This window comes from Delphinus delphis, chromosome 3 (assembly GCF_949987515.2).
Source record: "Delphinus delphis chromosome 3, mDelDel1.2, whole genome shotgun sequence".
NCBI classification, from domain to species: Eukaryota; Metazoa; Chordata; class Mammalia; order Artiodactyla; family Delphinidae; genus Delphinus; species Delphinus delphis.
Genome location: NC_082685.1, coordinates 139,700,098 through 139,710,101, shown reverse-complemented (window position 1 = coordinate 139,710,101; position 10,004 = coordinate 139,700,098). Strand labels below are relative to the sequence as shown.

Below are 10,004 nucleotides of genomic sequence, written 5' to 3'. Positions count from 1 at the left end.
TCTCTGGTTTTGGTGTCAGGGTGATGGTGGCCTCGTAGAATGAGTTTGGGAGTGTTCCTCCCTCTGCTATATTTTGGAAGAGTTTGAGAAGGATAGGTGTTAGCTCGTCTCTAAATGTTTGATAGAATTCGCCTGTGATGCCATCTGGTCCCGGGCTTTTGTCTGCTGGAAGATTTTTATCACAGTTTCAATTTCAGTGCTTGTGATTGGTCTGTTCATATTTTCTATTTCTTCCTGGGTCAGTCTCAGAAGGTTGTGCTTTTCTAAAAATTTGTTCATTTCTTCCAGGCTGTCCATTTTATTGTCATACAGTTGCTTGTAGTAATCCCTCATGATTCTTTGTATTTCTGCAGGGTCAGTTGTTACTTCCCCTTTTTCATTTATAATTCTGTTGATTTGAGTCTTATCACTTTTTTTCTTGATGAATCTAACTAGTGGTTTATCAGTTTTGTTTATTTTCTCAAAGAACCAGCTTTTAGTTTTATTGATCCTTGAGGATGCTTGAGAAGACCCAAGAATTTGCATTTAAAACAACCATTCTAGGAATATGATAGATATATAATTAAAGGGTTGGAAATAGGGTCTGCAGGTAAGAGCCAAGAATGTGACTTATTTAGAAAAACAGAGACAGGATTTCATTTTTTTCAAGTACTGTATACATAGATTATAGATAATAAAGGAACAATTCTCTATTTCCACACATTGAACAACTTCGAATTGCAACAGGAGACATTTAGTGCAATATAGACTGAAATATACCTGTTTCTGAAATGCCCTAATTAGCAGCATTTCAGAGTCTCTTCTTCTGTCCTGTTGTTTAGACATGGCAATACACTAGCAAGGATAGGTAAGCTTTCAGCAGCAGTCATGAGTAGGGCACACAAGACCAGGAAAATCATTGCAGATCACAACCCACCATAGGAATTCCAAAGAGAAAGAAAACTGGTATAGAGCCAGCGTGTTCCCAGGTACCCATAACTCACTGACAACCAACAGTGGCCACAGAAAGGGACCAGAGTCATGGCTATGTCATTACCTGCCCTCTGCTCAGGCTGAGCCTCTTCTGTACCCAGGCCTGAATGTACATAAATATGTGATGTAAGCAGTGTTTGCTTTGGTTGCCACCTTGGTAACCTGGTGTCCTCAAGTCATGGGTTTTCGAGTCACACTAACAGAAGTTCAGAGTCTGGTTTACTAGCTTTTGTGGTCTTCAACAAATTGCTTAACCTCTGCAAGTCTCAGTTCCCTCATCTGTAAGGTTAGAAAAATATAGTCAACCCCACAGGGTGTCATGAGGGGGAATTAAAGTATGTAAAACCCCACAGGGTGTCATGAGGGGGAATTAAAGTATGTAAAACAGAGGCCCAACATACACTCAACAAATTATAATCTTTTGTCATTTCTATTGTTGCTGTTGCACTATTGAAATCATTGATATTACTATTGTTATTATTATCATCATCATTATTCCAATGGATCCTGAAATTCTTAGACTCCAATGAGTTCAGGAATTCCAGGCCAGGGACCACTGCTTCAGCCCACTGTCACTTTTTCTCTTTCATATCTAAGAAATCCCTAAAATCTTCTAACTTAACTCCAATAAGTGAATTCATCGTAAAGTATTATCCTCTTTGTCACCGACCCAATCATCTTCATCAATTTTATGAATACCTTTAAAAGAGTGACTTCTATGTCTTAAATTGAAACCATAATCCTAATGATGGAAATTTCAATCATTGCAACAGATTTGAGGTCAGAATTTGGGGGTTAGGAGGATGTATCAGTTATTCTTCACTCACAGCAGTTTGTAAGAGACCACCTAAGAATAAGCAGAATCAGTTCTTCCAGTATCTCCAACTTTATTTAGTGCTGGGATAAGAGAGGGTGAAGGTTGAGACTGGAACAGAGAGTTTGGCTACTGATAACATCTGATCGTGAACTTCCAGTTTCAACACGCCTTTTATCCTTCCACCCGTGTCTACTTTCCAGAAAAACTGCATACTTCTCACAGCCTGGAAAAGCCACGTCTCTCTTCCCTCCTAGAGAAATCTCAATCATTCTTCAAAGATCAACTCAGAAGTCCCCCTCTTTTAAAACTTCCCTGATAACACAAAGTTGAAGGTAATCACTCATAGAACTAAAGAGTTGGAAGAAATCTTCTGTAATTTTATGGCTTGAATAAATTCCATGTTTTAAAGATGTAGTCAAAGGGCTTTTAGTAGGAAAAAACTGTCTGATTTCAACTCTCAGCATTCTACTTAGAATTATGAATTGTTTTTTTTCAATGTTTCAGCTGTTTTTTCATCTGCACATACTTGCCTCGGGACCTGCTTTCACAGGAAACCAAGAAAAGCCAGTTCATAATATTCATGCTTTTGAGAGTGTAAGGAAATGATCAGACTCATATACTGTGTGGTAAGAACACACATTCTTACAGACCTTTTTAGGGTAATTAAATAGACTATCAATATTTTTAAAATGCATACCCTGTGAACAAGGCATCCTTCTAAGACTCTCTCTTATAGTAATCCACATAGGAGCACAAAGAAAGAAATATGAGGATGCTCTCTGTAGAATACTATATAATAGAGAAATGTTGGAAATATCTGTCAATATATCTGTCAAAATATCTGTTAATAGGAGAAAGATTAAGTAAATTACAGTATAAGCGTTCTATGAAACACTGTGAAGCTATTTAGAAAGCATGAGTTTGATCTATATTTACTGGTAAGGAAAGATATTTATGATATACCAATAAGCAAAAAAAATTAAATTAAAAAAGCATGGGTATTGTGTTTTATATCTGTTATTTTCCTCTCTCTTTCTGGAAATACACACACACACACACACACACACACACACACACACACACACACACACACACACACACACACACACACACATCAAACTATTAGCATGGTTACCACTGGGGAGGCAGATGGCTTAGGGGTAGAAGTGTTAGAGATGGTACAGAAGGGGTTATAAAGGGGAATGCCTCTCTATTTTTTTTTATAAGTGCATATTACCTTTAAAATTGAAAAAGAAAATAAAGGTAATGCATTTGGAAATTAACATCTGAAACATTCTTCACCATTTTAATTTTTCTTAAACTTCACAATCAACATTGGCAGCAAAAAAACTCAGGGGATTTTAGCTGTACATTCTCCTTCTGTCTCACATATATCAGTGTAAAAATGTGCTGTAACCAAATTTAAGCATATAAGTAACCTAAAAAGTAATTAATAAGGGAAATTATCTGTTGACACTATTGTCTTGTATACAGTTGCTCGCTCTTTTAAGATGAGAAAATCCACGCAAACAAAATATATTTCAAACACTCATTATATTTTTCAGAAGCAAAATAAGGAAAACCACCATTACAAGGGTAAACAGGAAATTAAAACCAACTATAAATGTATACTTAAACCTCCTGCATTTTCTTGTTTCTTTATTCAGGAAATTAAATGATACCGAATGACAAAGATCTGCAATCTCTCAAGTGTTTAAGAGGAAGTACAGCATTCACTTAGGAGAAAACTACAGCAAACGATGCTATTGTCAGGAGGATTTAAGAGATTTGAAAAAAAAATGCTGTGAAAGACTACCCCCAAAAGCCAACCCATGGTGGCCCATGTGTTTTTGTCTCCAGAATTTGCTTTCCATAGAATTCTATGAGTGCAGGTGAGTTTCAGAGAGAACCTACTGGCTAGTTACAGTGAATCCCATAATGCAATGAGAAAGGCATGGGGTGGTGGTGAGAAACATGGCCCCTGCTTGGCTGTGTGATTATGAGCAAAGAATACTAAGCCTTGACTTTCTGTAAACTAGGAATAAATATATAAAATGACAAGGTCGCTCTGAGGATTAACAGAAAAGATGTGCACCAAAGCACTTAATCTAGCTAACGCTACTCAGGTATTGATTTTTGTCATTATTCCGTTTCTATTTTTAAAAACTCCTCTGCTGGGATGAATAATAGTAAGATGATCAAAAGATGTAAAAGATTTCAATAATACATCATTTTTGTAAAACTACTCCTATTGACCTACAACTTGATCAATGTGACTGGCAGATATCTATGGAAACTTAAGAGGAATATATAGGCTGATATTGACAAGCAGCAGCAAATAATGTATATTAAAACTGCTTGGTTAATGATACAGGGTCCATTCATTTGGCTAATGTTTACTGAATATGAACTATGCTTCACACACTGTGTTAGATGCTGTGGACAGACAGTATTGTGTAAAACAGGGCTCCTACCCTAACAACTTAGAATCTACTGAAGATGAAAGGTATTGAAAAAAATACATAATTCCAAGTATGCAGTAGTTTATTTAGGAGATGATCCCAGAAATCACTGTGAGAAAATGGGGAAGTGAGACAGGGAAGGGAGAAAAACCAATAAGGAGTACACTGACTAGCCAGTTACCTCTATGGTAGAATGGTCAACTATCCCAGTTCACCAGGATTGAGGGGTTTCCCAGGACACAGGACTTTCTATGCTAAAACTGGGACAGTTCCAAGAAATCTGGGACCAGTTGATCACCCTACTCTACGAACAGCTGGGTCTCAATCCTTCTGGAGGCCTTCTGAGAGGCTGCATGGAACACAACTTAGAATTATCTCAATGAAAGGCAAGGAAGTAGAGTATTTATCCACCAACCCTCAATGGCTGAGGATCACTCCAAGGCATTATTTTTCAGTTACTCCCGATCTGACCTGTGCAGGGGCAGGGCATGCTCCTGTGCCCAGAGAATGCCCCCTGAAAGAAAGACACAGGAAGATGTTGGCATGTCTATGAAGTGTCTGCAGGCAAACTCTGGGGTCAGCCAAGGGGACATGGGCAGGGCATCAACACTATCTGATACATGATTATTTTTTCCCAATTTGATGGGCAAAAGAACGAGCTCAATGTTGTTTTCACTGGGATTCCCTATTTAGTGGGGAGTTTAGAACTAACTTCATATTTGCATCCCTTTTTGAGCATTTAAAGACAGGTTAAGGGTAGTTTATTTTCTCAGCCTCAGACAACTGCCCCCGTAATAGAAAACAATAAAAAAATTTCACTGAACTTATCTAGAATATGTGTGTATCGGGGTGGGGACAGAGGTGGGGAGCAGGGCAAACTCTTTCACGTGAACTGAAGGTGAGAACTGACAACGTAGTCATAGTGTTCCCAGTGCCATGATCCTTGCTACACTTCCCTTTACCTTTAAAGGAGAACTGAGATCCCTGAGTTTTATATATCACATGTTTTAGGTTCCCAATGAGTTGATTGATGGTCATGATTCATACTTGTTCATCTTCCAAGGCTCTTCTCCCATACTCATTTCCTCCCAGGTATACTTTCAGATCACTCCGAATTCCCTGTAAGCCTGAAACCTGTAAGCCTGGGTGTGCACTGCCTCCTTTCACTTCTGCTGTGACCACAGCAGTCCATTTCTATTTTCTTCAAGCCTCACTCACTGCAGCCTATTTTGAATTATATTCTAGCTGACTACTAGGGAAATCAGGGATGTTTAATGGAGCTCTGGGAACAGTCATTACCGAAACCCAACATACTCAAATCTCTTGCGTAATTCAAAACCCATGATATGCTTAGCCTAAAAGCTACAGTCGGGGGGCCTCACTGTATCATAATAAGAACATGAACTTTGCACACTCAGAAGATAACTAAATCATAAATTTAAACTGTAGATTCTGTCACTTCACTGATTAAGCTCCCAAACATTTCCCCAACTACCTAAGACCTGTCATTATTAATCCTACCTGGTTTTACGCATTCCATCTCACATTCTCAGCACATATGTTATGGCTTTTTACCAAGCTTATCCTCCAATCATGATTATAGACAGTATCTTAGACAGTAACTTTTGATGGTTTTATTACCGAGCAGGAAGCAATCTGTATAATTCTGTCGCATAAACTAATTGCTTAGACATTTCTTGCTAACCTTTCATTTCAAAACTTGTCCCTTGGTTTCAAAGAATAAACCAGCCCTTATCTTACAAATACAGCAACTGAGATTCCAAGATGTTAAGTGACCTACCTGAGGTCACCCAGCTCGCAGCCAAGGCCAGAAGTCCTCTTCCTAGGCTATCATCCATCTTCTCTTCTTGCTTCTCTGGAAAGAAGAGAACATCTCAGGCAGTCATCTTGCCATCCATGTGCCTGGCTTAGACCTCAGTGCTTTAAGACTCCGTCACCACCATTATCCACCCTTCAGTCATTCCATTTCAGAGAAGTTAATCCTAGCTTCTTTGCAAGTGCCCCGCAGGGCATGGGCCTCCATATGTGTGACATGAATGCCAGTAGCACTTACAGTCTCTTCCAGACATTTGGTACTTGCTGTGTCCTATGTGGACAGCTATTCACCTCTTTCTAAATAATGCATCTGTCTGCACAAATCATATTTATATATTTCTTTTCGTTTTCCATCATGCCTAAATACCTGTCACTATGCATATGGAGATGTTTCACAAAATTTAATAAGGATGATAATGATAACTTCATGGGCAGAATCAGTTTTCTTAAATGATGTTCTGGGGCCCAAAATTATATATATATATATGCATAATTCATATGTATATACTATAAATAATAATATACACGCATTGTACACATAAGAGCTTTAATTTTTTTATTCTTGAGATTAAAATTAATTACATTTAATAGTGAAAAACTAGTAAGAGATATTGGCTTCCAAATACAGTGCTGCCTGTGCAGAAACCAGAGCAGATCCCACACAAGTGCTCTATTATAATAAGGCAATGGAGTTGTTCTTCTTTTTGTCATGCTTTTGTCTTGTTTGTTACAAGCAATCACATTACAGAACTGAAGAGATAAATTTGCATTTACAGAGCTGACAATTTTAGTAGACTCCTGATGTGAAATGCTTTATTCGATTTACTTCCCCAGAGGTGACAAAGACCCTGAAGCTGAAGTCGCATTCTACAACATTCAGGAAACTGATGAAACCCAAAGGCAACTTTGTTCTAGAGTTAAAGGTCAGAGGAATACTAGACACAGAAGGACTCTTCTATGGGTCAGTGAACGACAGGGCCAGAGAAAAGCAACTCACATGTTTAATCTTGCCACTGCTTTGGCAAGGTGGTAGGAATTTGAAATTCTGCCTGCATTTCTTCCAGAAGGTACATGTGGAGACCTTTAAAGTGAGTAGTGAAGAAAAGGTTAAGATATAAGACTTAAAGTAGAAGATGTAAAGAAAAGGAAAAAAGAATGGGAGGCTTTAGCTAAACGAAGATTAGAGGTGGTTTTGATCTTCAGGTATTTAAAGGGAAGCCGTGGTTTAACATTTTTACCAAAGTAAGACAAGTGTGAATAGCCACAGGGAAATTAGGCATTTTGTAGGCAAAGGAGAAAGCATGTAATTATGAGAAGAAAATGTATTGCTAAGTTCACAAGGTACTTTAAATGCTCCAAACTGGGATTTATGCAAAGCAAGGAGTTTGAGCTGCCATGTGGTAGACTGGTGCAATGAGAATAGAAGTTGGCATGTCTGGGTATGCACAAAATTGTCAAAGTGACAATCTTAGCTTGGATTTTTGACCCAAGTGTTCTACTTCCCTAAAGGAAGGTTAATAGTAAGAGCCCAGTGTTTCAGAGGCCGTGGAGTGGGTGGTATCTGGGGAAAACAGCTGCTGGCTTGACACTGGGGGTAAGCTACTCAGCATGCCTGAAGCCATCAAAGTGCCTGTCAATCAAAGTCTAGACATTTGGGGCTTTCACGACTTAAAATTATCATTTTGAAAGTAGCCAACAAAAAGTAATGAATTTAGTAAACTATGCCCAACTATAAAACATATGACACCACAGAAGGATATGGACACTAACACTGATACCCATTCCATCAGATAACCATTCCATCTGTTCAGAAGCAGAGCTAGAAAGAATGAGGACCAGAAACCACTGATCTACATGGTTCTGTGGTGCTGGAGAGAAAGCAAAATAGAGAAGTTCACATTTGTGAAGACTGGAAACACACGTACATACATACACATACAGTTAATGAGGTAGTGGAAAGTGAGGAAATCTGGCTTTCCTACTTGGATAGAGTTGACACGGTTTGGCATACTCCCATGGAAGAAGAAAGTGTCAAACTTTTCCTTATGTTAAGACGGTTTTAGAAAAAGATATTGTCTGGGGTATAATCTGCCTTTCTCTACAAGGAAGACCTCAGGACACCAAGGTCAACATGAGACTTTGCATGGAAAATACTTTGGTATTCTGCTTCAAATTCTTTTTGGAGGTGGGTAGAGTATAAAGCATAATTTATTTTTTTAATAATATGGAATTTAAAGGTTAAGCATGGGACAATGGCAAGGAAATGTATTTAATTCTGTCTTCACACCTGGACTTGAAAAAGAACAGTAGCTGTTCCGAACATTTGTCCTTCTCAGAACTAGACATCAAGTTCTAAAGGCCAAAAAGCTGTCACTGATGTCAGACCCCAAAAAGAACCTAGTAGGCTGGACTTCAGCAAGCTAAACTATGTTTACATTCTTAGATCAAGTTTATTCTGAGTTAACTCCTTCATTTTATAATGTTACCAAATGCATTTTATCACGAGTTATTCCATGTGGCTACCGGTCAGACCAGGGACAGCACCGCGATAAGAAAAACTTTCTCTTTTTCACCTTTCTGTGATTCAAGGAAATGCAATCCTAAAATATGACAGGACAGTACACTGACAAAGGGTCAACTTTTGAATCTCATGCTTTGGGTAGTCAGAATTCACTGATTAGAACACAAACACCCTTGTCACATCTATCACCTTAGGCCTTATCAGCAGACAACAAAGCTGCCTTGTGGGCTTCCCTGGTGGCGCAGTGGATGGGAGTCCGCCTGCCGATGCAAGGGACGCGGGTTCGTGCCCCGGTCCGGGAGGATCCCACGTGCCGCGGAGCGGCTGGGCCCGTGAGCCATGGCCGCTGAGCCTGTGCATCCGGAGCCTGTGCTCCGCAACGGGAGAGGCCACAACAGTGGGAGGCCCGCGTACCGCAAAAAAGCTGCCTTGTATCTGTACACAGACAGCCTTTTAATCAAGCCTTCAGTATAACTCATATACATTTTTATAATTTCCTTGCTGGAAACGTTATCTGAAAAATTTGAAAATAACTGGGGTATAACGTAGAAGACTTGTTTAACCTTATAAAGTTGAATCATTATAATCATTGAATTTTAGGAAGAATTAATGATGAAGCATATATAAAATACTGAATTTAAGTAAACTTCATATTGGCCAACACGAGGATGTATTGTATGAAAGTAATGTTTAATGTTCCCAAATGTTTTAAGTGTTTGATATAATTTATAAAAAAGCAAAAGTTTATTTTCAATGTTTTCTTTAAATTTAAAATAAAGCTTATATTCTTGGCCACCAGCAGACAGCAAAACTCTTGTGGGACTTGGGGTCCAAGTTTAGTACAGAGGTAGTGGTTTGGGACAGTGGGAAGTGGAGACCAAAAGAAGCCAAAAGACAATCAAGGGCAATATTTGCCCCTTAACACTCAACCTAACTCAAAGTTAAGACCTTGCAAGTATAAATTCCAAAGAAAATGAACAATCAAAGATACAATCAGACTACCTGGAGAAAGACAGGTACTGAAGTCAGGATCCTGGAAAAAGCAGGGAGTGAGATATTCATAAACAAAGGAAATCTGGCCCAGGAAAGAGCAGAGGAGACACCAAGAGGCAAAGTGACCAACAGAAACAAGGGAAGATCACTGATTTAGGTGGTAGGGCAGGGGGTGTTTTTAGTGAGCAGGCTGCAAGTGGCCATGTCTCTTCTATGCCTTGACCCAAGCTTGCTGTTAATTGCTCAGCCAGCCTCATTCTCCACGGGGTTTCAACAATCTCAGTGACATCCTGGGTTCTTCTCTCCTTGGCACCAGTACAGCCAGAATAAAGCACCTAATTCTTGCCTGTCATCTAGCATGTGCTCGATAACTATTAATTGGTTTCCTTCCTCCTCTTAACCA

The 10,004-nt window shown here is 39.0% G+C and overlaps 1 long non-coding RNA gene across 1 annotated transcript in view; it reads right to left on the bottom strand.

The window, feature by feature from the left end:
• Positions 1-6,081: 6,081 nt before the first annotated feature.
• The window catches only part of LOC132422476 (uncharacterized), a 216,235-nt gene continuing 212,312 nt past the window's right edge, over positions 6,082-10,004 (bottom strand). The window contains exon 4 of the long non-coding RNA XR_011246431.1: positions 6,082-6,122. This is a non-coding gene — a long non-coding RNA (uncharacterized lncRNA). The remainder of the gene's footprint in view (positions 6,123-10,004) is intronic.